The 10,170-nt window shown below is 34.7% G+C and overlaps 1 long non-coding RNA gene across 2 annotated transcripts; it reads left to right on the plus strand.

The window, feature by feature from the left end:
* Positions 1–519: 519 nt before the first annotated feature.
* Positions 520–9,427, plus strand: LOC111720693. Of its 2 annotated transcripts, none has more exons than XR_004233611.1 (4): positions 520–1,262; positions 6,658–6,767; positions 8,359–8,473; positions 9,021–9,427. It is a non-coding gene; the product is annotated as an uncharacterized LOC111720693 (long non-coding RNA). The 2 variants fall into 2 exon arrangements; XR_004233612.1 differs by having other exon boundaries at positions 6,658–6,748.
* Positions 9,428–10,170: the final 743 nt, after the last annotated feature.

Consider the following 10,170-nt stretch of genomic DNA (forward strand, 5'->3'; position numbering starts at 1 on the left):
ACAATGAGCATCTGGGAAAAATGCAAATGATACACTTTAAAGTTTAATCTGCATTATTAATATTTTCTCAATTATTTTCTTAAGTCTAGACAATTAGGGAAACAATAACTCAAACTCTGTCATAGCCTTTGTTGATTTCTGTGTGGTAAATGCTCAAACTCATAATTAGATTTTATCCTTGCTCTGAGCCATCCTCATTGAATAAGTGACTTAAAAAAGCTCAGAGATCAGTTTCTTCCATAGGATTAGTGTTTAGCCATCTCACTGGTTATTAGTGCTAATTATTTAGGCCATTCACATTTTATATCCTATCTGCTTTCTTTATTCCTTATTTAGCCTCATTATGCTTGAATAATTTCCTACCTAGACTTTTGCTTAGCTACTAACCCTGCTCCACCTCCTCCTGGATGGACTTATCCATTGTCATCTATTGTCAGGGTGACAGTAGTCCTGACATCCATGTTATTTGGTCACTTACTTAACTCCATCTTACTCTTCTCTTGTGATCCTGTTGGCAGGCTTCTCACAGTATTCAAAGGGTCTGTGGCTATTTAAATTCATTTTACAAAATTAGGTCAAAGGAAAAACAGAATGAATTGAATAACTTTAATAGGATTTTCTGGCTAAGGCTAAAGATAATCCTTTCTGTTATCACCTGCCTCCAGCCCAGTTCTCTCCATGCTATTTCTGAAATTGCTCTATTTTCCTCACAAGTCAATCTATCTTTCAGCAGTCTCAGCCAGAACACTTCTTTTAGCCTAGTATTCAAGTTTGTGGAGTGCTTTAAAACTATACAGAGGAATTTTTATTTGGTCTTATGAAAAATATGGAGCCCCTGGACTTTAATGAGTAAGGTTGTAATGTGGTCCTATCAGAACCAAGCTGAGTGGTGGACTTACTGGAGGAAGAAGAGACTTCAGGCTGAAATTCAGAGACCATAGAGATCAAGTCATAGTAGTCTTAAGTTACAGGTGATGAAGGTCTGAATTAAGATAGTAGTTGACTGAATAAAGGAAAATAACTGCATGTGAGAGATTTCCTAGGGGTAGAAATATCAAGATTTGGCAACTAATTTACTATGTAAGAAGAAGAGGAGAAATAAAGTAGAATGCCACATGATAAACCAGAAAGCCTGAAAGAATAGTGATCCTTTCAGTAGACACGATTAAGAAGAAGCTTGTTTATTAAAGAATGAGAATTCCAGAGGCACAGTAGGAGTAAGAAGAGACTGGATAAAACATGAGAAGGATAGAAACTGAGAGGTAGGAATTGGAGATAATTTAAATAATATAGAAATTTAGAAGAGTTTGGAAGAGTTGAACAAGTGTTGGGAGTCAGCTGATGAGTGATGATGCTTATAGACTCCACAGAGTGGTGTTATAAGACAAAAGAATGGAGCACTGGGTACCAGCTTCACATCTGGTCCACACTGGGTGGATGGGGGAAGGTATTGTGGTAATGAAACTATGATGGTTGTGGTAGTAGAGAGAAGGGGATAGGCGAGAGAGATGTTGTGAAGGTAGAATAAACAAGAGTTGGCAACTGATTAATTGCATATGAGGGATGTGGAAGAGTGAGAAGTCTGGATGACTTCTGACATTGTGAATTTGGGTACCTTAGAAAGCTATTCTTGTTTGTGACATGAACAAGAGAGTTTAGAAGGATGGGTTTGGGGAAGAAATGAAGAGCTCTGTTTAATCTACTTCCTCTACTCAATCAATTGCTGGGATTTCCTCTCACATCTAGGATCTTACATCATAAACTCTTCTGTGTAAGTTTTAAAACCCTTGACAACTTTGGCTCCTTCTGTTTTTCTAACTTCGATGGGCATTATCTTCTCTTCTGAACTCCGTAGTTGAAACAGACTGTCTTCTCTCTGTTCTACATATATGATGTTCTATCTCTTATCTCCATACCTTTGCAACAGTCATCTCCTAAACTTAGAATGTCTTCCTCCTTAAATTCTCCTTATAGAATCCCTCTTTTTCTTCAAGATGCAGTTCAAGAACCATCTTTTATATGAAGTCTTTCCTGTTCTTCCAATATACTAGTATCTTTCTTCTAAAATAAACTTGTATTTAACTACTTTGTATTTATTTGTATTATTATTTTTATATTTCTTTGTGTATATAAATAAATATGTGTATTTATTTTCTTAATTGGAATATAATAGGGATTTTCATTCTTTGAATTTCAATTTCCAATGCCTGTAGAGGTGCTTGACACATAGTAATGGTTTAATAAATGCTTGTTGATTGGGTGCTTCCTTCAGTCATGCTGAGCTTGGAGACTTAGGGGATGTTCACTCAAAATGTCTATGGGATAGTTTGTGATGAGGGGTTGGAGACTAGGAGAGAGGCTAGCATTGCATATGTAGTTTGGGAGCCACTTGCACATAGATAATAATTGAACTCATGAACTCTGATGATGATATCAAGAGAAAATATAAAAATAGAAAATCCCTGGGACATATACACAGTTAGAGATTTGTTGGTAGGTGATGATCTAGCACAGTAGTGCTTGAGCTGAGCTCAGTAGCAAAGATGAAGAAGAAGAATATTCCAGTGATGGATTTTTAGAATAATATATATATCACAAAATGTTATATGGTATAGAAACTTTTCTATTTAATTGAAAACAATGACATTCAGTTAAAATTATAGTTTCCAATTTAGGTTTCACTTGACTGGATAAGCCATTAACAACTGAAATAACTTCATTTTCTTATAAATGGTATTCTGATTCCCTCAGAATGCAAAGTGATCTTGCCGACAGATCTGCTTATTGAAATTCTTTAAAATAAAATGTACCCACGACTTGAATTTGCAATGTGCTATTCTTATTTTTTTCCTCTGAGTTTTTAACTGAGCAGTGTTTAAAAGTATGATCATCACTGAGGGAAAAACCAAATTTCCTCAGACAAAGGTGGAAAGAGTCCTTGGTAATTATCAGTAGCATAGAGGAGCTTAGCAGCTTCTACATAAAAGGAAAAGCAACCTTGAAAGCCATTTTAAAGCTCCTGCCAGAGTTGAACTCATTATGGTGCTTATCAGTCAGCACATTTCAAAAAAGATAGCACTTAAATGCAAGGTGAATGCCATCCAGATAAATGGATGATCATCTGTAAATGAGAGGGACCTGGGAAGAAGTTCACAAAAGGTTATAGAGGTGAGAGACCGACTCATAATAGACAAAGTCTATAAGGGATAAATGTAGCAATTTAGGATTTCTTTCTGAATGTTTTGAGTCTGATGGATGCTTTGTAATTCATCTTCTCTTTCTACTTAGTGACCTCTAAGAGATAAAAGAGAGAGACTGGTTGTCTTGGTAACTTGCTCTTGGTCTTTAGGTCTCTTTTACTTCTTTCATTAATTTGTTTATTATTCATGTGCCTTTTCATCCACAGATTTTTATTGGGCTCCTATTATATACAAGGCAATAAAAATCATTATATGATCATCAAAAACACAGATCCTCCCTCTCTGCTGAAGGTGTATATAAAAAATGATACCTTCCCTAAAACTGTTAGAGAAAAGAGGAATAAAATAAGATTACATTAATTGTCAACTTTTACTAGTCTTTCCCTTTTTGAACAAGGAAGAAGAAAAACAATGGACTGTCTCTTGAAAGTCCCTATAGAAATGTAATTTTAATTAATTCAACAAATTTTACCTACTGTGTACAATGTACAATGAACAACGTACAAAATTACAGAATCATAGAATTTCAGAGGTGGGAGAGATCTCAGTGGCCATTTGGTCCAACTCAAACTAGAACAGAATCCCCATCATAAAATACCAGACAAGTAGTCATCCAGCTCCTACATAATGATTGCCAATGAGAGAAAACTCACTAAGTCCCCTCTCCCAACAAAGTGCAAACTTCTTTAAATAAGGGATTATATTAGTTTTGGTTTTATGTCTTCAGTACTGCAATGCCTAGGACACAGTAAGTATTTAACAAGTGCTTCTTGATTAACTTCTTTCTTCTTTTCTTTGATATATTTTGTTTTTATATGAACATCAAATCGTGCCTCAGATACTTACTGTCTGTTTAAGCTTTCTGGATCTCAATTTCTTCATCCATAAAATAATGGATGTATTCAAGGAGTTCTATTGTCCCTTTCAGATATAGGATCTCTTGATCCTATGATCAATATCATTAATTTATATTTATCTTATTACTTGTCCTTGTTTTTAACTCCTACATATCATAAAAAATAATTTTGTTGATAGCTTTTCGTTTGTATCATCTGTGTTTTTTAGTGTACAAAGAGTCACACCTTACAACAAAGAATAAAAAAAGAAGATGGCGGGGGGGGGGGGGGGGGGGGGGGGGGAAGGGGGGGGAGGAATGAGAAGAAGGAACCAGCGCAGCACATTAAAAAAATGTTTTAGGCTGACAAAATACAAAATTGTACTTGCCTTTCTAAAAACTTAATGAGTTCTAGGTCGGGACACATCACTAAAAAGCCTCCCATGTTTGTCTCTTTAATTCACTCTTCTTCATCTGTGTTGTTAAATTTTTGTTCTTAAGAACATCTTAATCCTTTCAGAACAAATTATTCTATGGAATTTTTGGCTATAAATTCCTAGCAATACTGTCTGTGAATTCTTAACTATCTTGTGTCTTAAAAATAAGGTTTTATGTTATATTGACCAGGCTTTTTCCTCCTTAGCTATCACAGATCCTAAAGTTAAATGGTTATTTCCTCTGAGCTGTCATTATTTGTATTTCAGTAACCATTTCCTCCTTTTTGGTTAGTATTAGGGTCAGAATAGTTGTTTTTTTGTTATTTGTCTATCTTCCTTTGTTTTTGAAGAAGACCAGTCTTGACTTGCATATCAAGTAAGGCAGAGTAACACAAGGTTGTCAGCCTATGTCTATTTTACAGAGTCATCAAACTCCAGCAGCAAGACAAAAGAAAGATCAACTGGTAATGGCCCAGGATGTGGTAGATGATGACTTTGGCATCTTTGATGTCTGACCAAACTCTAAGTGCTCCATTGTACCTGTGTCAGCCATCTCCATGGTCATTGGAGCAAATTGTTCTGATCCACTTATTCCCTTGGGAAAGTCTTCACATGCTTGGGATAGCCTTTACCCTAACTTACCAAGAAATCTGTGTAATAAACCATTCACAATATTATTTCTCTTTCTCTCTCCATTGATTACCACTTAAACTCCATACCCCTTCTGGTATGGCCCTCTTTTTAAGGGCACAATTGTTCCTATAAAGATTGTTAGCCCAATGACCCTTTCATCTAAATTGTACCCTTTAAATAAAGTATGCTCTCTGCAACCTTATTCTAGTCTTGGTTATCTTATCATGTGTCAGAAATGTTTGAGAAAAAATTTCCCTCCTTATAATAAGATCTCTATCTCAACATTTTTGCCCAAGTCTAGCATTTGCAAATAGATATTTGAGGCAATTTTTAAATTTCTGCTCTCCATCTAGGATTTTATTTTATCCTTTTGTCCTTGTTGTTAACTCCTACATGATATAAAAATTTTTGTTGATTACTGTTGGTTTTGTATCACCATTTCTGTTTACTACTGTCCACTAATAAATATTCTTCTTCTTATATTATGCTTTTTATTTTTGTGGCATTGTTCTTATTTCATTTATGTGTGTAATTTTATTCTTCCCTTTCTATTTTTTCTTTGCAAATCCCTCTTGTTCAAATTAACAAAGCTTAGAACAAGTTAATTGTTATACATTTTATTGATTTTATTTTATTATATATTATATATATATTTATTATATATTTTATTTTATTTAAATGATATGCATTTTATTACTAAGCAGGAGACCATTCTTAGCTTTGATCAAGAAAAACAAGCTTATTTCTCCTTTCTCAAATCTCTGTTTCTCTTATGAAACACTTATATTTAGTTAATAACAATGATGAAGCCACCATCTGTATCCTAATGTCTTCATATTATTAATCAGAATTTTATAGTCCTTAGCTATGGCTTCTAGTTTCCTTCTAGAATCATCATTTGTTCTTGTGGGAATAGATAATACTATGAGGGTTGAGTAGTCTTGGGAAGCTTTCCATTACAAATCAGATACATATCGTGGAAAGACAGTATCTCAACCTCTTCCTTATTTTTTCCTTATTTATATTCTTTCTATCAATATATTCTTTCATTCCTTTGATTCATTTTTAATATGTACTTGTCCAACAAACATATATAGAATGCCTATTGTGTACAGAATATTGCATTAGATATCATGTGACTGAAAATAATTTCTTTCAAAAAGTTTGAGTGGTAATATGGTGAAAGAACAAAGTTCTGATCTTGGAGTCAAGAAAACATAAGTTCAAATACTGTCTTGAATACTAGCTGGACAACCAAAGACAAGTCACATAACCTTTCTGTAACATGAAGGTGTTTGACTATATGGCCACTAACATTCTTTCTAGCTAAAATTATGATTCTGCTTCTGTGAACTAATTAAGTAAATTTATTTAAGGAAAGAATAAACATAAAATCTAAGAATAATCCAATGAACTATTTCTACATATGCAAAATGATAAACTGGAAATGTTGAAGGGACAGCAAAGAAAAGATATTAAGAAATATCAGAAACAAGTGAAATTAGTCAGAGAAGAATAGATAAATAGCTCTCTTTTCTGTGGTCCTTTGCAGGAGGTAATGGCAGAAGTAAGCAAAGAGGAGAGAAAGAAAGAGAAAAGCATTTCAGGTTGGAGAAGTGAGATGATTTCCTGACATGCGGCTGGTAATTCAGATTTGAAAATGTAATACATAATAAATGTTGCAAGAATAAACTATAAATAGATTATGGAAACACAAGTTGTATTTATATATAGCTGAGAAGCTCATGCACATAATTTGCATATTGTCAAAGGAGATCTGTTACTTCCAGAGAAGTGCTTGTTTTTACTTAAAAGTAATTAACTTGATATAAAAACCTGAAGAAAATGATTTTTAATTAAGTGAATGAAAGTCTCACTATTTCTTTAAATTAATGAAAGGTGTTTTATTAATATAATTAACAAATGTTTCATTAATGTACCTACTTTCAAAAAAATTGACACCTTTATAATAAGTTCATGATTTTTATCTCAATGAGGTTTTTTTTTTGTCCTTGAATGAATGCCCTCTTATGTGTCTTTTTGTGTCTTATGTGTCAGTTTAAACATGTGCCAGGCTATTTGCATATAGACGGATTTCTCTATGTAAGTTTATGTGAATAAAAATTTAAACAAGAAGATTTGGGTTACATGCAAATAATATTATTAAATTTAAAAGACTTTCAATCATAATTCTATTCAATTTATCAGTTTTTTTTAAAAGACTGTTCCCTTTTGAGAATTGTTCAAGATGAGACTGAGAAGATAAATGACAAATGAATACACTGCCTCAGACTCAAGGTGCAAATCATTCCTCTAACCATGTACCAACTTTTTAGGCATCTCTCTAAATCTAAGACTATAAGGCGCAGAACTGTTATTGATCTGTCTTGGTAGATGGAATTTGCCCACTAGTAGCTTTCTTCAAGGAAAAAACAGAATTTAGACCAAAAATAATAGCTAAATTTTATATGCACCAAGTGCTTCTTCAGGTGTCCTCCCTGTTGCCCTTCCCCACTTTACAGCATGTTTGGTTATCATTCTTGATGATTTAAGTAGAAGCTTAGAGGTTAGGAAGCTGCATGTATCACTCATTGTTGTATTGAGGTCCCTATTGGTTAAAGTTTCATGGATATGCTGAGAGGGATGACCTACCCTCCTCAGCTTGCTCTTTTCCTTCTGGCTTCAAAGTGTGAAATCTATTCTCTGAAATATAGAAAGGATTAAGGGGGAAAGTGTCTTCACACCCACAAGGACATGAAGGATGAACATATGTGCTATAAAGGAAAGGATACTCTTTCCCTGGTGCAAGTTCTTGTGGGAATAAGTCACAGCAGCAGCATCTCCCATAGCCAAAGTAGAAGTGACGTCTCCTGGAGTGTCAGGGATTGCAGTAGTGGAGGAAAGGGCTTGAACTAAGCAATCTGGTCATTACCAGGAAAGAGTATCTTAGAAGCAGTATGAATAGACTGGTACGAAAAAAAGAGTCAGCTTGGACCATGCTCAGTAAAGCTAAAATGTGAAATAGATAATGAACAGTCTCGCCAAAATGGTTCCATGTCCCAAAGAGGTTTGAATTAACTAACCAAATAATCACTCTAGTATTAAGTTACTGAATGAAACTATCTATTGTAATCATCTTATAATACCTGTCTTGATTATTTTGTGTTAAACATTTTCTTTTCAGTGAAGGAATAATAGACTTGTTCTACACTTGATTCATATTTGTGTATTTCATGCTTTTTTTTTTTTTTAGCTTATTGCCTCTTCTTTGAGGAGCCAATAGTAACATTGCTATCATTAGTCACTTGAGATAAAGGTGATGAGACCTTCAATTTGAGAACTGAAGAACCTATTTTCTCCAATGAGAAGTAAGCCTTTTTCTAAAATAAAACTGACACATAATCCTATGCTGTGTACAGAACAGAAAGGTGTAGATAGTGTGAGATGCAATCAAGTGCCTCTAATCCATAAGAATGATTCTCCAACTTCTTTCTTCCAATACATCCAGAGAGGTCCAGCAGAGCAGTCAGTTAAAGGGCTGTATCAGCAATGGATCACACACAGCGGGAAGCCAGTTGTCCTTCCTTTTTCCCTGTCTCCAGTAAACTTACACATAGTTATAAAGAATGGCAACTTAGCATGGCTTCAGAGCCAGTAAGGGTAGAATACCTGCTATATAAGTATTTCTTTACAATTTTAAAAGTACTTTCAGAATAACAACCTTGTGAAGTTGGTAGAGCAAGTATGTTTATCTCTATATTTCAGATAGGGAATCAGGATTTAGAAAGGTTAAGTGATTTGCAGGAAGCACATTGCTATCTCTATTACCTTGCTGCTTTTACTCTATTTGTTTTCTAATATTGTGTATTTCACTGACTTCTAACAACCTAAGTAAAGTTCTCCTCTCATCCACAGAGTCTTCCCTATCTATTCCATTTGACAGAGATTTGACCTTTCCTTTAATTTTTCTACTTATTTGATGTCAGCATCAACAGTTAACAACAGCTCATCACACAAGGGACCCAATTATGCTTCCGAACAGAGCCAGAAGAAAAGCATCATGATTGACAGGAAAGGCTGAGGTCCCAAACAGAGAGTCAGGAGAAAAAAAGAAGTTCTTCCAATAGCATCAACTGAAATGGAAGTCCAGCTGTTAGTCAAAGCTAATACATAGTACGAGGCCACCAGGAACAGAGATGGGACAATTGCGAAGAATCAGGAAAAGCCATAGAAGCAAAATAAAGACAGGAGCTAACCTGTTTAATAAATGTCTGTTTGCCTTTCACTAAAGGGCATAGTCAAAGCCAACAGAGAGTCCAGGTTCATGAAAATAGGTTCAATTCTTATCTCTGACACAACCTACCTGTTATTTTAGGCAAATCACTGAACCTTTCAGGGTCCCCAGGAAATACTCTCCAGCAACATGTTGCAGAACAATTGAAGATTTGCTTTGGTGGAGGCAAAAGGAAAAGGATAAACATTTACATAGTACCTACTATGTGCTAATTGCTTTGATTTTTCACAACTCTGGAAGGTAGGCTCTAAGGTGCTATTATTGTTCCCATTTTACAAATGAGGAAACTGAGACCATACAACTAGTAAGTGTCTGAGATCAAATGTGAACTCATTTTTTTCTGACTCCAGGCTCAATACCTTATCCACTATGTCACCTAATGGCTACAGATAGGTCAAGGGAAGTTTCCTCACCCACAAAATAAACAAACAAACAGATAGAAAAATAAAGAAATAAAGGTTTCTATATAGGAAATTAGTGGGATGAATCACTAGGTCTAAGATCTTTGACACTGGCATATCTAAGAGATGAGAGAGTTGATGAGAAAATATTGTGGAAGATATAGTTGTCACAGGACTTCAGTGTCACCTTTGCTCATCTGAACCTCAGGTAATCTCATAGCATGATTCTACATACATTATTTCTTAAGGAACACAAGCCACAAAGTGATTATGAACAAAGATACTTAGGAAATAGTGTATAAAAATGGAGACCTAACTATCCTGTTTCATTCCCCACAAATTTCTTTTTTCTTTCTTTCAGGTCAAAAAC

The sequence above is a fragment of the Sarcophilus harrisii genome, chromosome 4 (genome assembly GCF_902635505.1).
Source record: "Sarcophilus harrisii chromosome 4, mSarHar1.11, whole genome shotgun sequence".
Taxonomy (NCBI): domain Eukaryota; kingdom Metazoa; phylum Chordata; class Mammalia; order Dasyuromorphia; family Dasyuridae; genus Sarcophilus; species Sarcophilus harrisii.